This window comes from Leopardus geoffroyi, chromosome B2 (assembly GCF_018350155.1).
Source record: "Leopardus geoffroyi isolate Oge1 chromosome B2, O.geoffroyi_Oge1_pat1.0, whole genome shotgun sequence".
Taxonomy (NCBI): domain Eukaryota; kingdom Metazoa; phylum Chordata; class Mammalia; order Carnivora; family Felidae; genus Leopardus; species Leopardus geoffroyi.
The window spans coordinates 5931050-5955440 of NC_059332.1; the positions used below are offsets into that span (position 1 = coordinate 5931050).

The window sequence follows — 24391 nt, forward strand, 5'->3', positions numbered from 1 at the left end:
GAGTGATGGCAACATTCATAGATGTTATCCAGGTATAATTTTTTTAAAGAGTTGGTCTCAATTATTATCCAATTATCCTGCTATTATTTTTAATAATTCTGGAAAGAGCTCATATTCAGAGATCATTGATATATGTAAATGATGTCAGAAGACTAAGTGTATATTGAGAGTACTCCAGACACTTGTCATCGCTTTCATTAGAATACTGTGCAGGCTGTCAGTTGTCATGGCCCAAAAAGCTTGGTGCTCATAACCTTTGCAAGAGCTTAAATATTCATCATGGGCTCATCCCTGTGGCCGTACCCAGAGATATGAAAAGATAGAAGATGCATCAGAACCAACTTCTCTAAAGAAAATGTTGTGACAGTCTGACAGCCATAACAACAAATACGTCAGCAGCACAGGTGAACATAAAGAGAAAAAGGACTGTCACAACTATACTGGGGAAAGGAAGAGTGGAACAAATTGCTCTTTCATCAAACACACACAAAAAATTTACAAAGTCAGTCTTCTTTTAGTTGAAATGTACCTTTTCAGTTAAATTATGATTGGTTTCTTCACTAAGTTTTTAGTGCAGAAATTTTAGGAAATTATAAAGAAGAAAATCAAATTTCTGTATTCTCACATCTTCAAGAATGTTTTCTATTTTTCTTTGTAATGTGCTATGAATAAATAATTTTATTTAAAAAATTTTTTTTTCAACGTTTATTTATTTTTGGGACAGAGAGAGACAGAGCATGAACGGGGGAGGGGCAGAGAGAGAGGGAGACACAGAATCGGAAACAGGCTCCAGGTTCTGAGCCATCAGCCCAGAGCCTGACGCGGGGCTCGAACTCCTGGACCGCGAGATCGTGACCTAGCTGAAGTCGGACGCTTAACCGACTGCGCCACCCAGGCGCCCCAATAATTTTATTTTAGAAGGTAGCTATATAAATATATTTATCATGAAATTTCATTTCATATTAAATTGTGAACACTTTATTAGGTTATAAAAGTTACTGGAAAATATCACTAATAATGACTATATGACATTCCAACAAATTGATGCATTCTTCTCTGCTTGTGGAACATTAGATTTTCTCCAAATGTTTTTTTTTTTTAATTTTTAATACTTATTTATTTTTAAGAGTGAGAGAGAGGGAGGGAGAGAATGAATGAGAGCAGGGGAGGAACAGAGAGAGAGGGAGACACAGAATCCAAAGCAGGCTCCAGACTCTGAGCTGTCAGCACAGGGCCCAATGTGGGGCTCAAACTCATGAACTGTGAGTTCATGACCGTAGCCATGTTGGATGCTTAACCAATTGAGCCACCCAGGCTCCCCTCTCCAAACTTTTTCTATTATAAGTTACTTTGCTTTGAACATCTTTGTGTCTAAATTTGTCCGTATTCATATTATTTCCTTATGATAGATGCCCAGAAGTATAATGACATTAAATACTATGGCTCTTGATAAATATGAATTTTAGGCCAAGATCTAGAGCAGATGGAAACCCAGGAATTTGAAGACTGTCATTGGGGTTGTATTTTTACTGGGGATATTTGGTGATTATGGGAGAGGTAACTGAGAGCCAGAGGAGTTGAAAAGTGATGCGACAGCCTCTCCAAGATAGAGAAAGATAAAAGACAATATTGAGAAACGTAGCAGGGAAATAGTATCTCAGAAAAAAGGGACAAAATATATTTGAGTAAGAAAGTATCAAATTTTAGAACTGAAAAAAATAGAAATTAAAAACACAATGGGTAAGCTTAACAGTAGATTACAAACAGCTGAAGAAATTGTACATGAAAAGAAAACTCCGTTTCAGAAAATATCCAGAATGAAATAGACACAGTGAAAAGACAGGCAGATGGAAAATACAGAAGAGAATACAGATCTTCCTCCACTATGATGGGTTCATGTCCCAATAAACCCATCATAAGCTGAAAATCTCATAAGTTGAAAATGCATGTAGTACACCTAACTTATGAAACACCATAGGCTAGCTTATTTTAAATGTGCTCAGAAAACTTACATTAGCCTGTAGTTGAGCAAAATCATCTAACACAAAGTTTACTTTATACTAAAGTATTGAATATCTCAGGTAATTTATTGAATTTTGTACTGAAAGTGAAAAACAGACTTGTTCTATGGGCACAGAAAAGTTATAAGTGTATCAGTTGTTCACTCTTGTAATCCTGTGGCTGACTGGGAGCTGTGGCTTGCTGTCACTGTCCAGCATCATGGGAAAGAATAGTATTAAATATCACTAGTCAAGAAAAAGATCTGAATATCAAAACTTGAAACATGGCTTCTACTGAATGTGTATTTCTTTCTTACCATCATAAAGTTTAAAAATTATAGGCTGAACCATTATAAGTGGAGACTGTCTGCATAAGACTTATTGATTCAAACTCTTTAAGGAGATCTCTGTCGAATACATTAACTGACCACTCAGCTGAAAAGAGACTTCAGTGAGTGCACATGACAAAGAATAAAGTCTTAACAGAATTCATAGAGAATTCACTAAAATAAACACTATTATGTTATTATTTTTTTAAATAATCAAGTAGAAATTCTGAAGTTGAAAAGTACAGTAACTGAAATGAAAAAAAAATTCACCAGGGAGAGCAAATATGTTAGCAACCTCTCCTGTAAGAAGTACTAAAGATAGTCCTTTAGGCTAAAACAAAAGGACATCAGGCAATAACTTGAATAAAAATAGAGTAATTGGTAAAAAAGTAATTACATAGTTAAATATAAAAGATATTAGAAAGGTATTTTTGTTTGTAGCTTATTCTTCTTATTTACAAAACAGCTGCATAAAGCAATAATTTAAAATGCAAGTTGATGTACTTATAATGTTAAAGCTGTAATTTTTATGACAGTAAGAGAATGAGGGTGGAGGAAGAAATTGAGCTGTATTGGCACAAAGTTTTTATATATTAGTAATTTAGGTTGGTATTAAAGCTAGATTATTTTAAGATACTAATTGAAACTCCCAAGAAAATAACTGGATAATAACTCAAAAATATAGAAAAAATGGACAGTAATAGAATTAAAACAGAATAATATAAAATATCAATTTAACATGAAAAAGAGAGGTAGTGAGAATTGAGAGAAAAATACATAAGACATACAGTAAAAAAAATGTGAAAATTACAGACATAAATCCACTTTTTTTGCATCGATTCAACATTATACTAGAGGTTCTAGCAATGGAAATTAGACAAGAAAAAGAAATTAAGGGCTTCTAATTTTGGAATGGAATAAATAAAACTATATTTATTTATAGATTGCATACCCTTGTTTATAGAAAATACTAAAGATACCATAAAAGTAGCTAATAAACAGGTTCAGCAAGAGTTCAGAATACAAGATCAACATAATCAATTGCATTTTATATGATAGCATAAAAAGTCTGAAAACAGAAGAGCATGGGGGAAGGGAAGGGGGAAGAAAGTTACAGAGAGGGAGGGAGGCAAACCATAAGAGACTCTTAAATACTGAGAACAAACTGAGGATTGATGTGGGTTGGGGGAGAGGGGAAAGTGGGTGATGGGTATTGAGGAGGGCACTTGTTGGGATGGGCACTAGGTGTTGTATGGAAACCAACTTGACAATAAATTATATTAAAAAATTAATTAAATGATTGCATTTACAATAATATTTTAATATCTTTTAAGAATAAAAACTTAGGAATAAGTTTAATTTAAAATTTCAAGGCATGCATAATTGAAAACTACAAAACATACCTGAAAGAAACTAAAGAAAATTTAAGTGGAGGAATATACCATGCTCATGGATTGAGAGAATTAACAGTTTAAGACAGCCATGCTTCCCAAACTGATCTATAGATTCAGTGCATCCCTGTCAAAGTTCCAGTTTTGTCTTTTTTTTTTGAAAATTTACACTAAAATTAATGTGACAATACAAAAGGCCTAGAGTAGCCAAAATAATCTTGAAAAAGAAGAACAGAATTGGAGGATTCACACTCTCAAACTTCACAACTTATAGCAAAGTGACAGTAAGTAAGATAGTGTGATATTGACATAAAGATAGACATACGGATCAATGGAATAGAATTGAGAATCCAGAAATATACACTTAAATTTATAATTACTTGCTTTTAGATAAGTGTTCCATGATACTTCAATGGAGAAAAATAGTCATTCAACAAACAATAAGGGGATACCTAGACAGACACATGTAAAAGAATGATGTTGGATCCATACCTCACACCATAGACAGACATTACTTGAGAATGGATCATAGAACTCAATTAAAAGGCTAAAGAATGGATCATAGAACTCAATTATTTATTCCATTCTTAATTTCTTTTTCTTGTCTAATTTCCATTGCTAGAACCTCTAGTATAATGTTGAATTGATGCGAAAAAAGTGGATTTATGTCTGTAATTTTCACCTTTTTTTACTGTATGTCTTATGCATTTTTCTCTCAAAATTGTTAGAAAAAATCATAGGAATAAATAAATCTTCATGACTTTCAAGTTGGCAAAGATTTCTTGATATAATGTCCAAAGTACAAGCAACAAAACAGAAGTAGATAAATTGGATTTGATAAACATTAACTCTTTTGTTTCCAAAGGACATCATCAAGAAAGTGAAAAGACAACCCATGGAATGAAAAAAATGTATTTGTAAATAATATATTTGATAAAGGAATATATTCAGAATACATAAGGAATTCTTACAATTAAAAAATGAGTAATTCAAATAGACATTTCTCTTAAATTATATTAAAGTGGCCAGTGCACACATGAAAAGATGCTAACATCTTTAGCTACTATGAGAATGCAAACCAGAACTACAATAAAGGAGGCTGGAAACATGGCAGAGTAAGAGGACTCTAAGCTTACCTAGTCCCATGGATGCATCTCACATCAGTGTAAATAACCCAGAAAATGACTCAGAGACTGGAAGAACAAACTTCTCTACTGAAAGTAGAGGGGAGTCCACATTGCAGAAGGTAGGCAAGATGGTGACGTGGTTTGGGGGCAAAGGGGACCACAGCAATCTCGTGAGGAGTAAGCTGAAGGCACAGTAAAGGGTGAGAAATAGACTATTACACCTGGTAGCCTACATGGGGAAGATGAATTCCCACAATAGTTGGCTCTTAAGACTAGAGTGGCTGATTTTCATGCATTCTTGCAAACAGTGACACTTAAAACCTAGAGAGAGAGCATTACAAATAGTTCATGGAGATAGAGCATAGAAGTAGCAGTTTGAAAAACCCCTGGAGCACACAGGAGGGAGAGTTACTTAATCTTCTCAGAGCATGGCCTGGAGATACAGGGATTTCAGGGAGACCCCTCCAGGAACAAAGGAGCTAGCAGGCACCATTTCCCCCACACATACCCCAGCATAAACACACAGCCACCTGTGGGAACCAGCATGGCACAGGCACTCACTATCTAACGCCAAGCCCTGCTGCCTTGTGCTTTGGTGGATCCACCCTTTCCAGTTACACTTGCCCTAGTCCTGGCACTGCAGATCCCCTCACCCAGAAGACCAGCTCAAATCCTGCCAACACCATGTCTCTGGAGCCAGGGCATCAGTTCTGGGAACATTGGTGGTGGCAGGTCTCATTTCACAGGAGACCAGGACACCTTTGTTAAAATGTGCTCCACCAAACTGAGGACCAAATGCTGCCCACTACAGGCAGAGAGCCTCTCCAGATGACTGAAGGAAGAAGGGGCCAGGACACAATAGCGGGACACACAAAGACACATAGGAGATACTTCCTGAAGCAACAGGTCTTGGGGGACAGAAGACACTTCACTGAAGGGCAGTAGAAGACCTCTTCATCATAAGGCCATTACCTTCAATAGTAGGAGACATAGTTAACTTTCCTGATGTACAGACAAAGATACAGACACAGAGAGTTAGATGAAAAGGGGAGACAGAAATATGTCCCAAATGAAAGAACAAGACCAAACCACAGCAAGAGACCTAACTGAAAGGATATAAGTAATATGCCTAATAGAGAATTTAAAGTAATGATCATAAAGATACTCACTGGACTTGAGAAAAGAGTGGAGGATATCAGTGACATCCTTAACAAAAAAGATAAAAAAGAGCCAATCATAAGTAAAGAACACAATAAATGAAATTAAAAATACACTTGATAGAACAAATAGCAAGCTAGAGGAAGTAGAATGAATTAATGATTTGGAAGACAGAATAATGGAAAGTAATCAAGCTGAACAAATGAAAGAAAAAATATGCAGAATGAGAATAGATTTAGGGAACTCAGCTAATCCATAAAGCATAATAATATTTGCATCATAGGGATCTCAGAAGAAGAGAGAGAAAAGAGATAAAATTTATTTGAGAAATAATAGCTGAAAACTTTAATCTGGAGAAGGAAACAGATATTCAGATCCAGGAGGTATATAGATCCTCTAATAAAATCAACCCAAGGAGATTCACACCAAGACACCTAGTAATTAAAATGACAAAAAGTGGTGATAAAGAAAAGCACTTTTTTTTCAATATATATAAAGTTTATTGTCAAATTGGTTTCCATACAACACCCAGTGCTCATCCCAAAAGGTGCCCTCCTCAATACCCATCACCCACCCTCCCCTCCCTCCCACCCCCCCATCAACCCTCAGTTTGTTCTCAGTTTTTAAGAGTCTCTTATGCTTTGGCTCTCTCCCACTCTAACCTCCTTTTTTTTTTCCCTTTCCCTCCCCCATGGGTTTCTGTTAAGTTTCTCAGGATCCACATAAGAGTGAAAACATATGGTATCTGTCTTTCTCTGTATGGCTTCTTTCACTTAGCATCACACTCTCCAGTTCCATCCATGTTGCTACAAAGGACCATATTTCATTCTTTCTCATTGCCACGTAGTACTCCATTGTGTATATAAACCACAATTTCTTTATCCATTCATCAGTTGATGGACATTTAGTCCCTTTCCATAATTTAGCTATTGTTGAGAGTGCTGCTATAAACATTGGGGTACAAGTGCCCCTATGCATCAGTACTCCTGTATCCCTTGGGTAAATTCCTAGCAGTGCTATTGCTGGGTCATAGGGTAGGTCTATTTTTAATTTTTTGAGGAACCTCCACACTGTTTTCCAGAGTGGCTGCACCAGTTTGCATTCCCACCAACAGTGCAAGAGGGTTCCCGTTTCTCCGGATGTCTTCTTTAGAGAAGTGTCTATTCATGTTTTCTGCCCATTTCTTCACTGGGTTATTTATTTTTCGGGTGTGGAGTTTGGTGAGCTCTTTATAGATTTTGGATACTAGCCCTTTGTCTGATATGTCATTTGCAAATATGTTTTCCCATTCCGTTGGCTGCCTTTAGTTTTGTTGGTTGTTTCCTTTGCTGAGCAGAAGCTTTTTATCTTCATAAAGTGCCAGTAGTTCATTTTTGCTTTTAATTCCCTTGCCTTTGGGGATGGAAAAGCACTTTTGAAAGCAGCAAGAGAAAAGAAGACAGTTACACACAAGGGAAACCCCATAAATCTGTCAGCAGATTTTTCTGCAGAAACTTAGCAATCCAGGAGGGAGTGGCATGATATATTCAAAAGGCTGAGTGGGAAAATTCTGCAGACAAGAATACTCTATCCAGCAAGACCATCATTCAGAATAGAAGAAGAAATAGTTATCAGACAAACAAAACCTAAATGAGTTCATGCCCACTAAACCAGCCCTACAAGAAATTTATTTGAGTGGAAATGAAACACCATAACTGAGATATGAAAAGTAGGAAACACAAAAGCAGTAAAAGAATGTTTATCTGTAAAATCCAGTCAAGGGACTCACAAAATAAAAGGTTGTACAATATGACACCATATACCTAAAACAAGAGGAGAGAGTAATATTAAATGACCATCAGCTTAATATAGACTGCTATATGAAGAGGATGTTATATACAAACCTAATGGTAACCACAAATCAAAAACCAGTAGTAGATATGCAAAGAATAAAGAGAAAGGAGTCCAAGTATATCACTAAATAAAGCCAGGAAAACATGAAAGAGAGAAAGAGAAGGATCAGAGGAAGTCTATAGAAATAACCACAAGTAACAAAATGGCAGTAAATGATTACTTTGAATGATAATGAATTAAAGAAGCCAATCAAAAGAGGTAGGGTGATAGAGTGGATGAAAGGGCAAGACACTTCTGTATGTTGCCTATAAGAAACTCATTTTAGACCTAAAGACATCTGCAGATTGAAGGTGAGGGGATGGAGAAACACTTATCATGCAAATGGATGTCAAAAGAAAGCTGATGTTGCAATACTTATATAAGACAAAATAGATTTTAAGACAAAGACTGTAACAAGAGATAAAGAAGGACACTATATTAAGGGGACAATCCAATCAGAAGATAGAACGGTTGTAAATGTGTATGCACCCAACATGGGAGAACCCTAATACATAATGCAGTTAATCACGAATATAAAGGAACTACTCAATAGTAATACAATAATAGTAGAGGACTTTAACACCTCAGTTACATCAATGGACAAATCATCCAAACAGAAAATCAACAAAGAAACAATGGGTTTGAATGACACAATGGACCAGATGGATTTAACAGATATATTCAGAACCTTCCATCCTACAACAGAATGCACATTCTTTTCAAGTGCACATGGAACATTCTCCAGAATAGATCACATATTAGACCACTAAACAAGCCTCAACAAATTCAAAAAAATCAAAGTCATACCATGCTTCCTTTCTGACCACTACACTGTGAAACTAGAAATCAACCACAAGAAAAAATCTGGAAATAACACAAATACATGAATGTTAAATACATGCTACTAAATAATGAATGGGTTAACCAGGAAATAAAAGAAGAAATAAAAAAGTAAATAGAAATGAATGAAAATGAAAACACAATGGTCCAAAACCTTTGAGATGCAGCAAAAGCTATTTTAAGAGGAAAGTTTATAGCAATACAGGCCTACATCAAGAAGCAAGAAAAATCTCAAATAGACAACCTTACACCTAATGGAACTCGAAAAAGAATAACAAACAAGACCCCAAGTGAGCAGAAGGAAGGAAACAATAAAGATTAGAGTGGCAATAAATGATCTAGAAACTAAAAAGCCCAGTAGAATAGATCAATGAAACCAGGAGTTGGTTCTTGAAAAGATCAACAAAATTGATAAACCTCTAGCCAGAGTTGTTAAAAAAAGAGAAATGACTCACGGGGCGCCTGGGTTGCTCAGTAGGTTTTGTGTCCAACTTCGGCTCAGGTCGTGATCTCATGGTTTGTGGGTTTAAGCCCTGTGTTGAGGTCTGTGCTGATAGCTTGGAGCCTGGAGCCTGCTTTAGAGTCTGTCTCTCTATCCCTCTCCAGCTCACACTCTGTCTCTCTTTCTCAATCTCTATCTCTCAAAATAAACACAATAAAAAATTTTAAACAAAGAGAAATGACTCAAATAAAATCATAAATGAAAGAGGTGAAATAACAACCAATACCACAGAAATACAAACAATTCTAAGAGAATATTATGAAAAATTATGTGCCAAAAATTGGACAATCTAGAAGAGATGGGTAAATTATTAGAAACCTATAACTGATAAAAACTGAAGCAAAAGGAAACTGAAAGTGTGTAAAGATCAATTACCAGCAATAAAATTGAATCACTAAGCAAAAAACTTACATTAAACAAAAGTCCAGTACCATATGGCTTCACAGACAAATTTTACCAAGCATTTGAAGAAGAGTTAATACCTATTCTTCTCAAACTATTCCAAAAATTAGAAGAGTAAGGAAAACTTCCAAATTCATTCTGATGCCAGTGTCACCCTGTTAGTAAAACCAGATAAAGACAACACAAATAAATAGAACTACAGGTCAGTATTCCTGATGAACATAGATACAAAATTCCTCAACAAAACACTAGCAAGCTGAAACCAAAAATACATGAAAACAATCATTCACCATGAACACATGAGATTTATTCCTGGGATGCAAGGGTGATTCAATATTTACAAATCAACATGATATGTCAGATCAATAAAAGAAAGGACAAAAAGCATGTAATCATTTCAATAGATGCAGAAAAAGCATTTGACAAAGTACAAAATCCATTCTTGACAAGAAATTCTCACAAGGTATATCTAGAGGGAACATACCTCAACAAAATAAAAATCATATGAAAAAACCGCAGCCAACATCATACTTAATGGTGAAAAACAGAGAGCTTTCCCCCTAAGGCCATGAACACGACAAGAATGTCCACTGTCACCACTTTTATTCAACATAGTACTGGAGGTCCTAGCCATAGCAGTCACACAACAAAAAGAAATAGAGGGCATCCAAATTCGTAAGGAAGAAGTAAAACTTTTACCATTTACAGATGACATGATACAATATATACAAAACCCTAAAGCCTGTACTAAAACACTACTAGAACTGATAAATGATTTCAGTAAAGTCAAAGGATACAAAATCAATGTACAGAAATCTGTTGCATTTCTATACACCAATGATGAAGCAGCAAAAAGATAAATTAAGAAAACAATCCCATTTATAATTTTACCCAAAATAATAAGATACCTAGGACTAAATTTAACCAAAGACATGAAAGACCTGTACTCTGAAAACTATAAAACATTAATGAAAGAAATTGAAGACCACACCAAGAAATGGAAGGACATTCCATGCTCATGGATTGGAAGAAAAATATTGTTAAAATTTCTATACTATCCAAGGCAATCTATAGATTCAATGCAATCCCTATCAAAATACCAACAATGTTTTTCACTAAACTAGAGCAAACAATCCTAAAATTTGTATGGAACCACAAAAGACCTTGAAAAGCCAAAGCAATCTTGAAAAAGAAAAGTAAAGCTGGAGGCATCACAATTCTGGACTTCAAGTTATATTACCAAGTTGTAGTAATCAAAACAGTATGGTACTGGTACAAAAATAGGCACAAAGATCAATGGAACAGAATAGAAATCCCATAAGTAAACCCATAATTGTGTGGTCAATTAGTTTTTTACAAAACAGGAAAGAATATCCAATGGGAAAAAAACAATCTCTTCAACAAAGGGTGTTGGGAAAACTGGACAGCAACATGCAAAAAAATGAAACTGAACACTTTCATCATACATAAAAATAAATTCAAAACTGATTAAAGACCTAAATGTGAGGCCTGAAATCATAAAAATCCTAGAAGACAACATAGGCAGTACTTTCTTTGGCTTTGGCAATAGCAACATTTTTCTAGATGTGTGTCTCCTGAGGTAAGGGAAATAAAAGCAAAAATAAACTATTGGGACTACATCAAAATAAAAAATCTTCTGCCCATCAGAGGAAACAATCAACAAAACTAAAAGGCAACCTACTGGATGGAAGAAGGTATTTGCAAATGACACATTCAATAAAGTGTTAGTATCCAAAATATAGAAAGAGCTGATAGAACTTAACACCCAAAAAACAAATAGCCCAATTAAAAATGGGCAGAAGACATGAACAGACACTTCTTCAAAGAAGACCTACAGATGGCCAACAGATACATGAAAAGATACTCAACATTATTCATCATCAGGGAAACACAAATCAAAATTACAATGAGATATCACTTCACAACTGTTAGAATGGCTAAAATCAAAACCACAAAGAAACAACAAGTGTTGGTGAGAATGTGGAAGATAAGGAAACCTCGTGCACTTTTGGTGGGAAGCAAACTGGTGCAGCCACTGTGGAAAACAATATGAAGCAAAACCACCAATTCAAGGGGATGGTATATGTGTATATATATATGATATATATCATATATATATGATGTATATCATATATATCATATATATATAAATATATATTTTATATATAACTACATATATAATATATATTGACATATATAATTGTATAATATGTGTGTGTGTGTGTGTGTGTATATATATATATATATATATATATAATATTATTCACCCATAAAAAAGAATGAAATTTTACCATTTGCAATGACATGGATGGAGCTAGAGAGTATAATGCTAAGTGAAATAAATTAGAGAAAGACAAATACCATGTGATTTCACCCATATGTGGAACTTAAGAAACAAAAGAAATGAACAAACTAAAAAGAGAGAGAGAGAGAGAGAGAGACAAACCAAGAAACAGACTCAACTAGAGAGAACACACTCATGGTTACCAGAAGGAGATGGTGGGGGTGGGTGAAATAGGTGACGGAGATTGAAGAGTGCACTTGTGATGAGCACCAGGTGATGTACGAATCACTGTTGTCCAACTGAAACTGATATAACACTGTATTTTAACTATACTGGAATTAAAATGTAAAACTTAGTAAAAACTACAATGAAATAATTTTTACATACACTAGGATAGCTAAAATTAAAAAAGATAGACATTAACAGGTATTGGTGAGAATGTAGAGAAATTGAACCATCGTCATACATTAGAACAACCATAAAATGATGGAATCACTTTGGGAATCAGTTTGTTACTTCCTCAAAAATTCAACAAAGACTTACTGTATGACTCTGTAATTGCACTCTTCACCATATGTCCAAGAGAATTGAAAGGGTGTGTCTAAAAAAATTGAACTCAGATGCTCATAGCAGCGTAATTAATAGCAGTCAAAAAGTGCTAACAACCCAAATGTCCACCAACTAAAGAATAGTTAAGTAAAATGGAATATTTTTCATAAAAAGAAATGAAGTGCTCATATAGATGCCCTAGCATGAAAGATTGAGTCTTAAAACCGTTATGCAAAGTGAAAGAAGCTAGATACAAATGGCCATAATGTGTCATTCCATTCACAGGAAATGTCAGGATAGGCACATCACAGAGGATGAAATAGATTAGTGTTTATCATGCACTGTGGAAAAAGGAGGGTGTGAAGTGAGGACTAATGGGCGTGGCGTTTCTTTGGGGGATGATGAAGTAATGCTACATTTCATAGTGGTCATCACGGCCCAACCCTAGGAATATAAGCCTTACTCAATTGTGAATTATTAACTGGGTGAATGTTAAGGTATGTGAATCAGAACTTAATAAAGCTGTCACAGGGGCTCCTAGGAGGCTCAATCGGTTGAGCGACTGACATGGGCTCAGGTCATTTTCTCAGGGCTTGTGAGTTCAAGCCCTGTGTCGGGCTGTGTAGGGACAGCTCAGAGCCTGGAGTCTGCTTCAGATTCTGTGTCTCCCTCGCTCTCTCCCCCTCCCCCACTCACATTCTCTCTCTGTATCTGTCTCTCAAAAATGAATAAATATTTTTAAAGATATTTTAAAAATAAGCTTTCATAAAAATAAACATGAAACAAAGATTTTCAAATATCAGCTGAAAGCACCAATTATAAATAACAGGTGGTGATCAGATAAAAATAAAATGCTCCTAATGGAAGCATTGATATGCAAAAAATAATAAAGAGCAATGAACAGAGTAATTGCTTAGTTGTCTAAACTATATGAAACAAAAATTTCCTTAGGCAATTCAGTTGTATACAACAATAGTATACTAAACAATCAATTTTTAAATTTAATCAAGAAGATAAGGGTAAATGTTTATTTATGTAAGTCTAATTTGGCATAAAACAATAGAAGGTCTTGAAGATAAATCCCATTTTATAAGAGAAAATTTTTTGAGTTTCAGATTGAATTTATAAGGTAAAAATTATGTGTAAGTTGGGAGGGTTTAATATATCATTTCTAAAAACATGTATCGGGGCGCCTGGGTGGCGCAGTCGGTTAAGCGTCCGACTTCAGCCGGGTCACGATCTCGCGGTCTGTGAGTTCGAGCCCCGCGTCAGGCTCTGGGCTGATGGCTCAGAGCCTGGAGCCTGTTTCCGATTCTGTGTCTCCCTCTCTCTCTGCCCCTCCCCCGTTCATGCTCTGTCTCTCTCTGTCCTAAAAATAAATAAACGTTGAAAAAAAAAAAAACATGTATCATAGGAGAAATGCAAAAGTATCAATAAACATTATTTTGTAAGTCTAGGAATATCTGAATTTTCAAAATTGGCATAAACTGATAAACAAGGGAAAATAGCAGTAAAGTTATTGAACTTCCAAGATGAAGACCCTATGAGGGTCTAGGCAAATACATATCACTCATAAAAGAGTGAAAAATCAGAATGGCTTTGTAATTTATACAGTTTCATTTAACTCCAATATTTTGCCAAACAAATGTAACAGCCATCTGAGAGAAAAGAGGGCCTGAGAAAACAGGACCTATGACACAGATTTAGTATCCAGTTTTAAGGCAATAAAGTAAACATTCTCCATGGATACATCATTCATTATAACTTTATCATTTAAAGATTTCGATGACACATTCAGACAGTTGATACCTGACTCAAAACAAAAATAAAAAGATGTGTGCATCGGTTTTGAAGTGTCAATGCCACGCAGCTGTTGAGATGGTCAGAGGATAAATCTAAGTGTGTATACAATTACTTTAATATTAAAACACAACCTTATGAAAATCAGATGGGTAAGAGGTTAGACAGGTGCCAGAAGGTTTGAACATGCTAAATTCTTTCTTTACTAAATAGAAGAAACAGTGGATTTTAAGTTTCCCAGGTGAAAAAGTGAAAGTGAATGCATTTCTGCTTTCATAATTTCTAAAGGTAAATTAGAAAAGCTAGGCCATATATATGCTTTCAAATTACTATTAGGAAAAAACCCCACAAAACTCACAAAACAAAACACACGACACCATGTAGACATCTTTATTTATTTAAAAATTTTTCTAATGTTTATTTTTTTATTTTTGAGAGAGAGACAGAGCATGAATAGGGGAGGGACAGAAAGAGAGGGAGACACAGAATCCGGCTCCAGGCTCTGAGCTGTCAGTGCAGAGCTGGAAGCGGGGCTTGAACCCACCAACCGTGAGATCATGACCTGAGCCTAAGGCAGACCCTTAATCGACTGAGCCACCCAGGTGTCCCTAATTATCTTTTTTTTTTTAATTTTAAGTTTATTTATTTATTATGAGAGAGAGAAAAAGTGAAAGTGGGGAGGGGCAGAGAGAGAGGGAGGCACAGAATCCGAAGCAAGCTCCAGGCTCTGAGCTGTCAGCGCAGAGCCCGAAGTGGGGCTTGAACCCACGAACCGTGAGATCATGACCCAAGCCCAAGTCGGCTGCTTGACCAACTGAGCCACCCAGGCAGCCCTAGAAATCTTTCCTTAAGACAGAAAGCAAAGTATAAAGTAAAAAATGCTTTGATATTATATACATAAATTTAACTAGAAAAAAATTAGATTCAGTCAAACAAATTTCACACTCCATTAAACAGCCTTATAAACTCTAAATCAATATGGTTCCAAAATGCCAGATTTCAAGTATGAGAGAAAAAAAAAAAGCAGTCCAGAGAAACAAAAAGGAAGCAGAAATCAGATTAACACAAGGCAAGTTTGAATGGATGTGAGGGATCAGCAAAATGAATAGTGAACTAGAGAGGCACTTCTAAATGAATGAAGAATACAGCCCAAACTGAAAATCTGATTGTCCTGTGTCTTCGTACAACAAATAACACAGCATCAAAATATTATTGCCAAAATGATAGGACAGTCAATAAAAAATTTTAATAAAATCTGACTCTGTTTTTGATATGTGACTCCCAAGAGGTCTCAAGTCCCTCATTTCCCTTTCCCCTTCTGTCCCAAATCTAGGCACACTGATCAGAAAGCCTGGTGCTCTCTCCTTCAGTGCTAGTGGAAAACTCACCGTAGGCAAGCCCCAGCTCATGCCTATAGGAACCCACACCCCAGCCCCAGCCCCTAACCACGTTAAAAAACAAGCTGGTTTCCTGCCTTTGAAGTCATTTTTGGACCTGCTTGGGATCCTGCCCCGCTCTCCCAAGAGTGCCTCATTATGTGAGATGTGAACCTTTTTATACCCACTGATACGGGACCACTAGTCTTAACATCTGACCAGAAGTTTGAATTCGTGTGTTACTACAGGATGGTTACAACAGAAATAGACAATTGTATTAGAATAATTTAAGTTGTATCTCTCAGCCCAGACAAGGAACAAATGAATGTGTAGAGGGTATAAGTGGTATAAATCGATATATTAAATGAAATGCATACACATCTACTTGATTATATGTTCATATTTTATGGAATTAACCATAAATAGATATAAAATGTACATAGATATGCAACATACAGATATACTCTCATATACAATGTGTATGTATGTATATATTGGTGTGTGTGTGTGTGTGTGTGTGTGTATATGTCAACATACATATATATGCATGCAAAAAGGAACCTTATAGAGAGTATAACTTCTTTCAAGTATCCAAGGAACATTTAAAAATGACTCTGTAGTAAGGCAAGTCTGCAAAACAAAACAAAACAAAACAAAACAAAATCAAGAACAGATATGTATTGTCTGATGATTAACAAAGACTGGAAATTGATAAGGAAAATAGGAACTGGAAACCACAAACCACTGGGAAATTGACTTCATTTCTTCTTCTCCCCCCTTATTATTTTCTACAAAAATTGGACTGTGATTAAATTTGAAGAGTAATTCTATGCCCAAGAGCTATTGGGATTTTCCACCTCCTTGTTCTGGGAAGAGGGTGAGAATGTAAAAGCCTAAGTATACGTTTTTGTTGTTGAATGGACATTCAACAATTTGTACGAGGGCAGGTATAGTACTGAATTGTCAAATGGGTGAGCTCTGCCAGTATTGTACTTTTGTCTCTCAGCTCCAAATCTGCTCTTCTCTGTTTTGTTTTATGATTCTGGGGCTGGTCCTCCCCAAGCCACATCTCTTTTTCTTTCTTTCTTTCTTTCTTTCTTTCTTTCTTTCTTTCTTTCTTTCTTTCTTTCTTTCTTTCTTTCTTTCTTTCTTTCTTTCTTTCTTTCTTTCCTTTCCTTTCCTTTCCTTTCCTTTCCTTTCCTTTCCTTTCCTTTCCTTTCCTTTCCCTTTCTTTCTTTCTTTCTTTCTTTCTTTCTTTCTTTCTTTCTTTCTTTTTCTTTCTTTATTTCTCTTTTTCTTTCTTTCTTTCTTTCTTTCTTTCTTTCTTTCTTTCTTTCTTTCTTTCTTTCTTTCTTTTGTTGGTTGGTCTCCAGTTAAGCTCTGACGATACAGACCACAAAACTACTTGATTGACAAAAGGATACTTCTTACTTCCTGTTTTCTTCCTTTGCCTGTCATTGTATCACATCAGTGGTTCTTTAAGTTGGCAGTGGAAGTTCATCCAAGCAATGGTAGTTGATTTCAGGTTGTGGGTGTTTTACCTTCTGGAACAAGCCTCCGTGTACCCCCTGAGAGAGGCCAGTACCAGATGGTTGAAGCTCCTTAGAGGTCTGGGTCCCAGCTCCATGGGACCCAGACCCCATCTCCTGAGGTACCAGATAGTTAATAGACAGCATCTCTGCCCCAGAGGTATGAGTCCTAGTTCCTCTGCTCCACTCCCCCATTCATCCCCTTACCCCTTTGGGTTATAGCTTCATCCTACAGTGACTACTTTTGTGATTTCTCAGTGTCTTTAATTGTTAGTAGTAGTAGTAGTAGCAGGAGTGGTACGTTTTCTGTTCTCTGATACCTAGCTGAGAAATGTCAGTATGAAATTCTCTTTGTTAAAGTGATCGCACTAGCTTCTATCTCTGGCAAGACCCTGACTGATAACAGAAATCCCTTCTTGCTCCTCCAGATACTTAATCCCCTAAACATAAGAAGCCAGTTTCCTAAGTGTATCAAGCACGTCTACTAGTTCCTGGGATTTTACATGCAAATTACTCTGAAGCTTATAAGCATGGATTCCCCAATCACTTTCCCCAGGGAGGCGTTGCATTTAATCATGTCATTGTCTCTTATTGTAAAAGTCAGAGCTCATGTGACATGTCTTATGTACTTAGATAATTTCTGAACGCCAAAATAAATTTGATTAACCAAATGCCCTTTCCCTGATTATAGTAGAAGACAGAGAGCTGTAATAAGTTCCTGAAACCATTTCCCCTGAAAGCAATACTCATTCCTGTGGTTCACTTTTGGCCTAAAAGCTATTATACTAGATAAATAGATGCTTTTGTGGTTAAGAATCATTAATTATTTTTTTCTTGTTTTTGTGCTTATGAAGGCCACCATAGGTTTTTAAAAACCTCAGAAAAATATTTAGTATTTACATTTTAAAAAGTAAGATTCTTGAACTACTCTTTGATATTATCAAAAGAAAATGTGGGCAAAATGTAATTATGAAAGAACATTTAAGCATGATGATATTGGCTTCCATTTTCTTTTATGAGTTGTCATCTTGGACCATCAATGTTGAAATAAAAAATAGTTTAGTAGAAGGGATTTTAAATAGTTACCTGTGTCATTTAAACAAATCTGTGTCCCACTTATATTGATTTGGCCAAAGTTTGAGGATTAGAGTTTATGATCAAAATTTCACCTCTCCTATATCATTAATGGAAGGTTCCCTAAAAGTTTATTTTTATCATTGACACAAATTGTATAGAATTAATTCTTAATATTTTTTTAAAAAAAGAGTAGTTATTATTCAGGCTTCAGTTCACTTTCAATTGATTCTCAGCAAAGTGGGACAATTTTATTCTAATTTAATATATACAGCTGAACTGAAATAAACACAGATTTTTGGGAACTTCATGTATTTCGATACATGATCCTTCTGGGATGGAGATTAGCATAGACCTCTGTGGTCAGTTTTATTTTCAATCTTCCCAGTTTTTGCTGTTGAGAGAGCCCTGAGGAATTTCATTTTGTGGCTTGTCAAAAACATGATAAACAAACATCTCTAGATTTTTAAATATAGCAGTGAGTATTCCACATACTTTAATTTTTCTTAAAAAGGGAAATGCTGTCTGCTGGATTTGAATCATTTAATGACATATAAGAAATATGGAAGCTTTTCTACATGCTTAACTTCCTAGAGAAAATACATGGTCTTTAATTTCATGGCTAATGATCTTCAGTAGATAAAATAGTCACGAAATATATGCTTACAGAATATATTATATGTGCTTACAAAAGTGGAAGGAATTTGACCTTCAAACAAATTTGTCTTTCAAGATATGGGACCCAACCTCTTTAAAAATCTAAAGTGTATATTTTGCATTACTGTGAGTAAACAGAATTTGGATGAATTCCCCCTTGTTAGTAATCTATATTCCAGAATAAGAGAGCACTAATTTGAATCATTTGACTTTATACTTCCTTGTATTATAAAAATAATACAAAATTATGGTATGATATGACGTGTGTGTTCATGTATAGGTATATGGTATGTCTATGGTGTGTATACACACACACACACACACACAAATTTTCTACAGTGAAGTTTATTTGCTTTAGTATTCCAGTGTATATATTATATTGATATAATTCTCTGTGAAATTTAATTGTTTCTCATCTTTTTCTTATTTAAATGCTGTAATTAAATATTTTTGCCACTGGTAAGGTTATCTCTGAAGATAATTTTCAGAATTGGTATTGCTAGGTCACAATTTAAATTATGATGAATTGCCATAGCTTTCCATACAATTATGTGTTAATGTCTCTATCTGTGCATATCCTATGACAGTCCATCAGTTTACTGGATATTTTTCATGTACAGATCATTGGAATTGAAAGAAATTGGAAAACCTTCTCCAAGAAAGCCATTCATTTTTTGAACTTTGTTCATGATATTTTTCACCATAAATTTTCCACTAGAGTTTGGGATTGACTTTGTATAAGGCATAAACATACAAATCTAGCTTCGTTTTTCTTCTAAATGACTAGGATCCTACCCAAATCATGCATTTAAATAATATATTTTTCCCACTGATTTTGAAATGCCATGTTTATTGTATACTGGATTTCCTATATCTTTGAGTTTGGGTTCTCTCTTTTGTTTTGCTGATGTCCTTACCTGTTGCCCTGCTAGTGTAACACTAAATAAATATAGTTTTATGGAAGTATTTTCATGCTTTCCAAGCCTTGTTCTTCCTTCTTCTTCATTTCCAGACTTTCCTTGTCTACATTTCCATGCTTATTTTTCCATGAAAATATTTCCCCCCTCTACTACTGAGTAGTTTAAATAACACTGGAAATACATGGTATCTGAAAGTCTGAAAATTATCAGCTTTGAAATTATGTAGGTCTGGTGCTATTCTTTGATAACATTATTTAGCACACTTCCTTTTTATGGTTGTTTTAAAGTAAATTTTGGTTATTTATGTCTTTCTTACATATATCCAATTCATCCACATTTTCAAAGAGGAGTATGTAAAATTGAGGAAATATTCTTTTTTCATATAATTTATTTTTTAAAAGTTTTTATTTTAGGGGCGCCTGGGTGGCGCAGTCGGTTAAGCGTCCGACTTCAGCCAGGTCACGATCTCGTGAGTTCGAGCCCCGCGTCAGGCTCTGGGCTGACGGCTCAGAGCCTGGAGCCTGTTTCTGATTCTGTGTCTCCCTCTCTCTCTGCCCCTCCCCCGTTCATGCTCTGTCTCTCTCTGTCCCAAAAATAAATAAACGTTGAAAAAAAAAATTAAAAAAAAAAAGTTTTTATTTTAATTCCACTTAGTTAACACAGTGCTATATTAGTATTAGGTATACAATAGAGTAATTCAATACTTCCATACATAACCCAGTGCTCATCACAACAGGTGCTCTCCTTAATCCCCATCATCTGTTTCCTCCATTCCCCCACCCACCTCCCTTCTGGTAACCATCAGTTTGCTCTCTAGAGCTAAGGGTCTGTTTCTTGGTTTGTCTATCTTTTTTCCCCTTTACTCATTTGTTTTGTTTCTTAAATTTCATATATGAGTAAAATCATGTAATATTTGTCTTTCTCTGACTGTCCTATTTCACTGAGCATTGTGCTCGCTAGCTCCATCTATGTCATTGAAAATGGCAAGATTGCATTCTTTTTTATGGCTGACTGATATTCCATTGTGTGTGTATGTATGTGTATATATGTATCTCCACATCTTCTTTATCCACTCATGTATTGATGGACCCTTGGGCTGCTTCCTTAATTTGGCCATTTTAAATAATGCTGTTGTTGACATAGGGGTCCATGTATCCCTTTGAATTAGTGTTTTTGTATTCTTTGGGTAAATACTTAGTGCTTTTAGTTCTTTGATCATAAGTGATGATGAGCATCTTCTCATGTTTCTGTTGGCCATCTGTAAAGAGATGTCGCTTAATGTTTTCTGCCCATTTTTTAATTGGGTTTTTGTTTTTTTGAGTGTCGAGTTTTATATGTTATTTATATATTTTGGATACTAACACTTTATCAGATATGTCATTTGCAAATATCTTCACCCATTCTGTAGGTTCCCTTTTATTTTTGTTGATTGTTTCCTTCGCTGTGCAGGGCTTTTTATTTTGATGTAGTCCCAATAGTTTATTGTTGCTTTTCTTTCCTTTGCCTCAGGAGACATATCTAGAAAAATGTTGCTATGGCTAAAAAGAAATTACTGCCTGTGTTCTCTTCTAGGATTTTTATGGTTTCATGTCTCACATTTAGGTCTTTAATCCATTTTGAATTTATTTTTGTATATGGTGAAAAAAAGTAGTCAGTTTTATTCTTTTGCATGTAACTATCCAATTTTTCCCACACCATTTGTTGAAGAGACTGTCTTTTTCCCTTTGGATATTCTTTCCTGCTTTGTTGAAGACTAATTGATTTTGATCTGTGTGTCTACTTTTGTGTCAGTACCATACTATTTTGTTTATTACAACTTTATAACATAACTTGAAGTCCAGAATTGTGATGCCTCCAGCTTTGCTTTTCTTTTTCAAGATTGCTTTAGCTATTCAGGGTCTTTTGTGGTTCCATACAAATTTTAGGATTGTTTGTTCTAGTTCTGTGAAAAATGCAGTTGGCATTTTGGTAGGGATTGCATTAAGTGTTTAGATTGTTTTGGGTAGTATAGACAGACAACGTTCTTCCAATCCTTGAGCATGGAATGTCTTTCCAGTTTTTGGTGTCATCTTCAATTTCTTTCATCTGTTTTATAGTTTTCAGAGTAGAGGTCTTTTACCTCCTTGATTAAATTTATTCCTAGGTATCTTATTATTTTTGTTGCAAGTATGAATGAGATTGTTTTCTTCAATTCTCTTTCTACTGCTTCCTTATTGGTGCAACAGATTTCTGTACATTGATTTTGTATCCTGTGACTTTACTGAAATCATCAATCAGTTCTAGTAGTGTTTTAGCGGAGTCTGTAGGGTTGTCTATATATAGTATCATTAAGTTATTAACTCATTCTTTTTGTTTATTCTTTCCTTATTTGACTTTATTTTCTCTTGATTATGCTAATCCTTTAAATTGAGGGCATTTTGAAGAGGTGCTCTTTATCAAACCAATTGTTTCCTAAATCTTATATAATTTTTTTATTTTATATCAATTATATATTACTATATTATTTTATATAAAATAATTATATATAATATATTTTTCTCCTCTACTTATTTCATGTTATTGTTCCTTTCTAATTTCTGGGGTTCAATGTATAATTCATTTTACTTTTAACTTTAGAAATTTTTAGTAAATATTCTATGTATACTTGAAAAAATATATAATTGCTATTATTATGGGCATGATTTCACAAATGTCTGTTGACAAATGTGTTTGATATTATTTGGGTCTCTATTTTCTTACCGATTTTCTGCCTGCTTTTTCTACTATTACGTAGAAGTGTTGAAGTCTTCAATTATAATTGTGGATTTGTTTATTTCTTTAGTCATTTCTATCAGTTTTTGTTTCATTACTTTGAAGCTCGACTGTTAAACACAACTTGCACCATTAAGATTGTTATATCTTCTAACAAGTTAACCCTGTTAAAAGCTCTAGTTCTTTTTTTAACATTTTATGTTTATTTTTGAGAGAGAGAGAGAGAGAGAGAGAGAGCCAGCATGAGCAGTGGAGGGGCAGACAGAGAGACAGACACAGAATCTGAAGCAGGCTCCAGGCTCTGAGCTGTCAGCACAGAGCCCGACATGGGGCTCGAACTCACAAACCGTGAGATCATGAGCTGAGCTGAAGTCGGACGCTCAACCAACTGAGCCACCCAGGTGCCCCTAAAAGCCCTAGTTCTAAAGTATTCTTTGCCTAATATATTGTTACTTCACCTTTGTTATATTTATTGTTTGCACATTACAGCTTTTCTCACAATTTTACTTTTAGTATATCTGTCTTTATATTTAAAACATGTTGTTGCAGACAACCTTTAAAAAATCAATCTAACCTACTCTGCCTTTGTATTGGAGTTTTAAATATTTATATTTAATTTTATTGTCAATATGGTTGCTATTATGTGTATTGCTTTGCTGTTTGTTTCATGATTACCCATCTGTTCTTTGTTCCATTTTTCTGTTTTCCTCTTATTTTAACTATTTTATTTTTTTTGTATTCTGCCTTATCACCAATGTTGGCTTATTAGGTATGCCTCTGTGTTTCTACTTTTAGTGGTGTCTCTAGCATTTATATCTCCAACTTATCATAGTTTGCCTACAAATAACGTAACACCACTTCTCATATAAGGACCTTACAATATTGTGGTTCTGCCCCCCATCCTTTGTCTTATTTTTATCATACATTTTACCTTTTATGTATATACAATGCCCTTAATAGTTGTTATTATGCTTTTAGACCCTTGGTTATATTTTAGAGAAATTAAAATAAGGAAAAAGTATTTTATATTTATTTTTATTTTTACCATTTCTGGAGCTCTTTATTTCCTCATGTAATTCCAAGCTACTGTCTGATGCCATACTTCCTCTGCCTCAAGAAGTTTCTTCAATGTCTCTAATCCAGGTTTTCTGGCAGCAAATTCTCTCAGCTCTTAAACTTTTATCTTTCTGTGAAACCTCTATTTTCCCTGCATTTTTGAAAGATATTTTTGTTGAATATCAAATTCCACGTTTTACCTCTCTTTTCCTCCTGGGACACCAATATACATATATTAAACTGTGTGGTTTGTCTCTCTATGGTTCATTTTTGATAGTTTCTATTGCTGTATTTATATATTTTGATCTTCTGTCATGTCTAATCTGCTATTAACCTCATCCAGTGAAATTTTCATTTAATCTATTTGTTTTTTTGTTTTTTTGTTTTTTTTCAACGTTTATTTATTTTTGGGACAGAGAGAGACAGAGCATGAACGGGGGAGGGGCAGAGAGAGAGGGAGACACAGAATTGGAAACAGTCTCCAGGCTCTGAGCCATCAGCCCAGAGCCTGACGCGGGGCTTGAACTCACGGACCGCGAGATCGTGACCTGGCTGAAGTCAGACGCTTAACCGACTGCGCCACCCAGGCGCCCCTCTATTTGTTTTTTTAATTGTAGAGGTTCTATTTGGTACATAATTTCCATTTCTTTTCTCTTCAAGATGATGTTTTATATTAAACCAGGAGCACATTTACAATAGCTTTTCTACAATTCTTTTATGTGTCATTTTCTACATCTGTTTCTTTGACTTATG

General features: G+C 35.1%; 1 long non-coding RNA gene across 1 annotated transcript in view; it reads left to right on the top strand.

Moving 5' to 3' along the window:
* Nucleotides 1-24391, top strand: part of LOC123607954 — a 309936-nt gene that overhangs the window by 118980 nt on the left and 166565 nt on the right. The gene's annotated exons all lie outside the window — the stretch shown is intronic.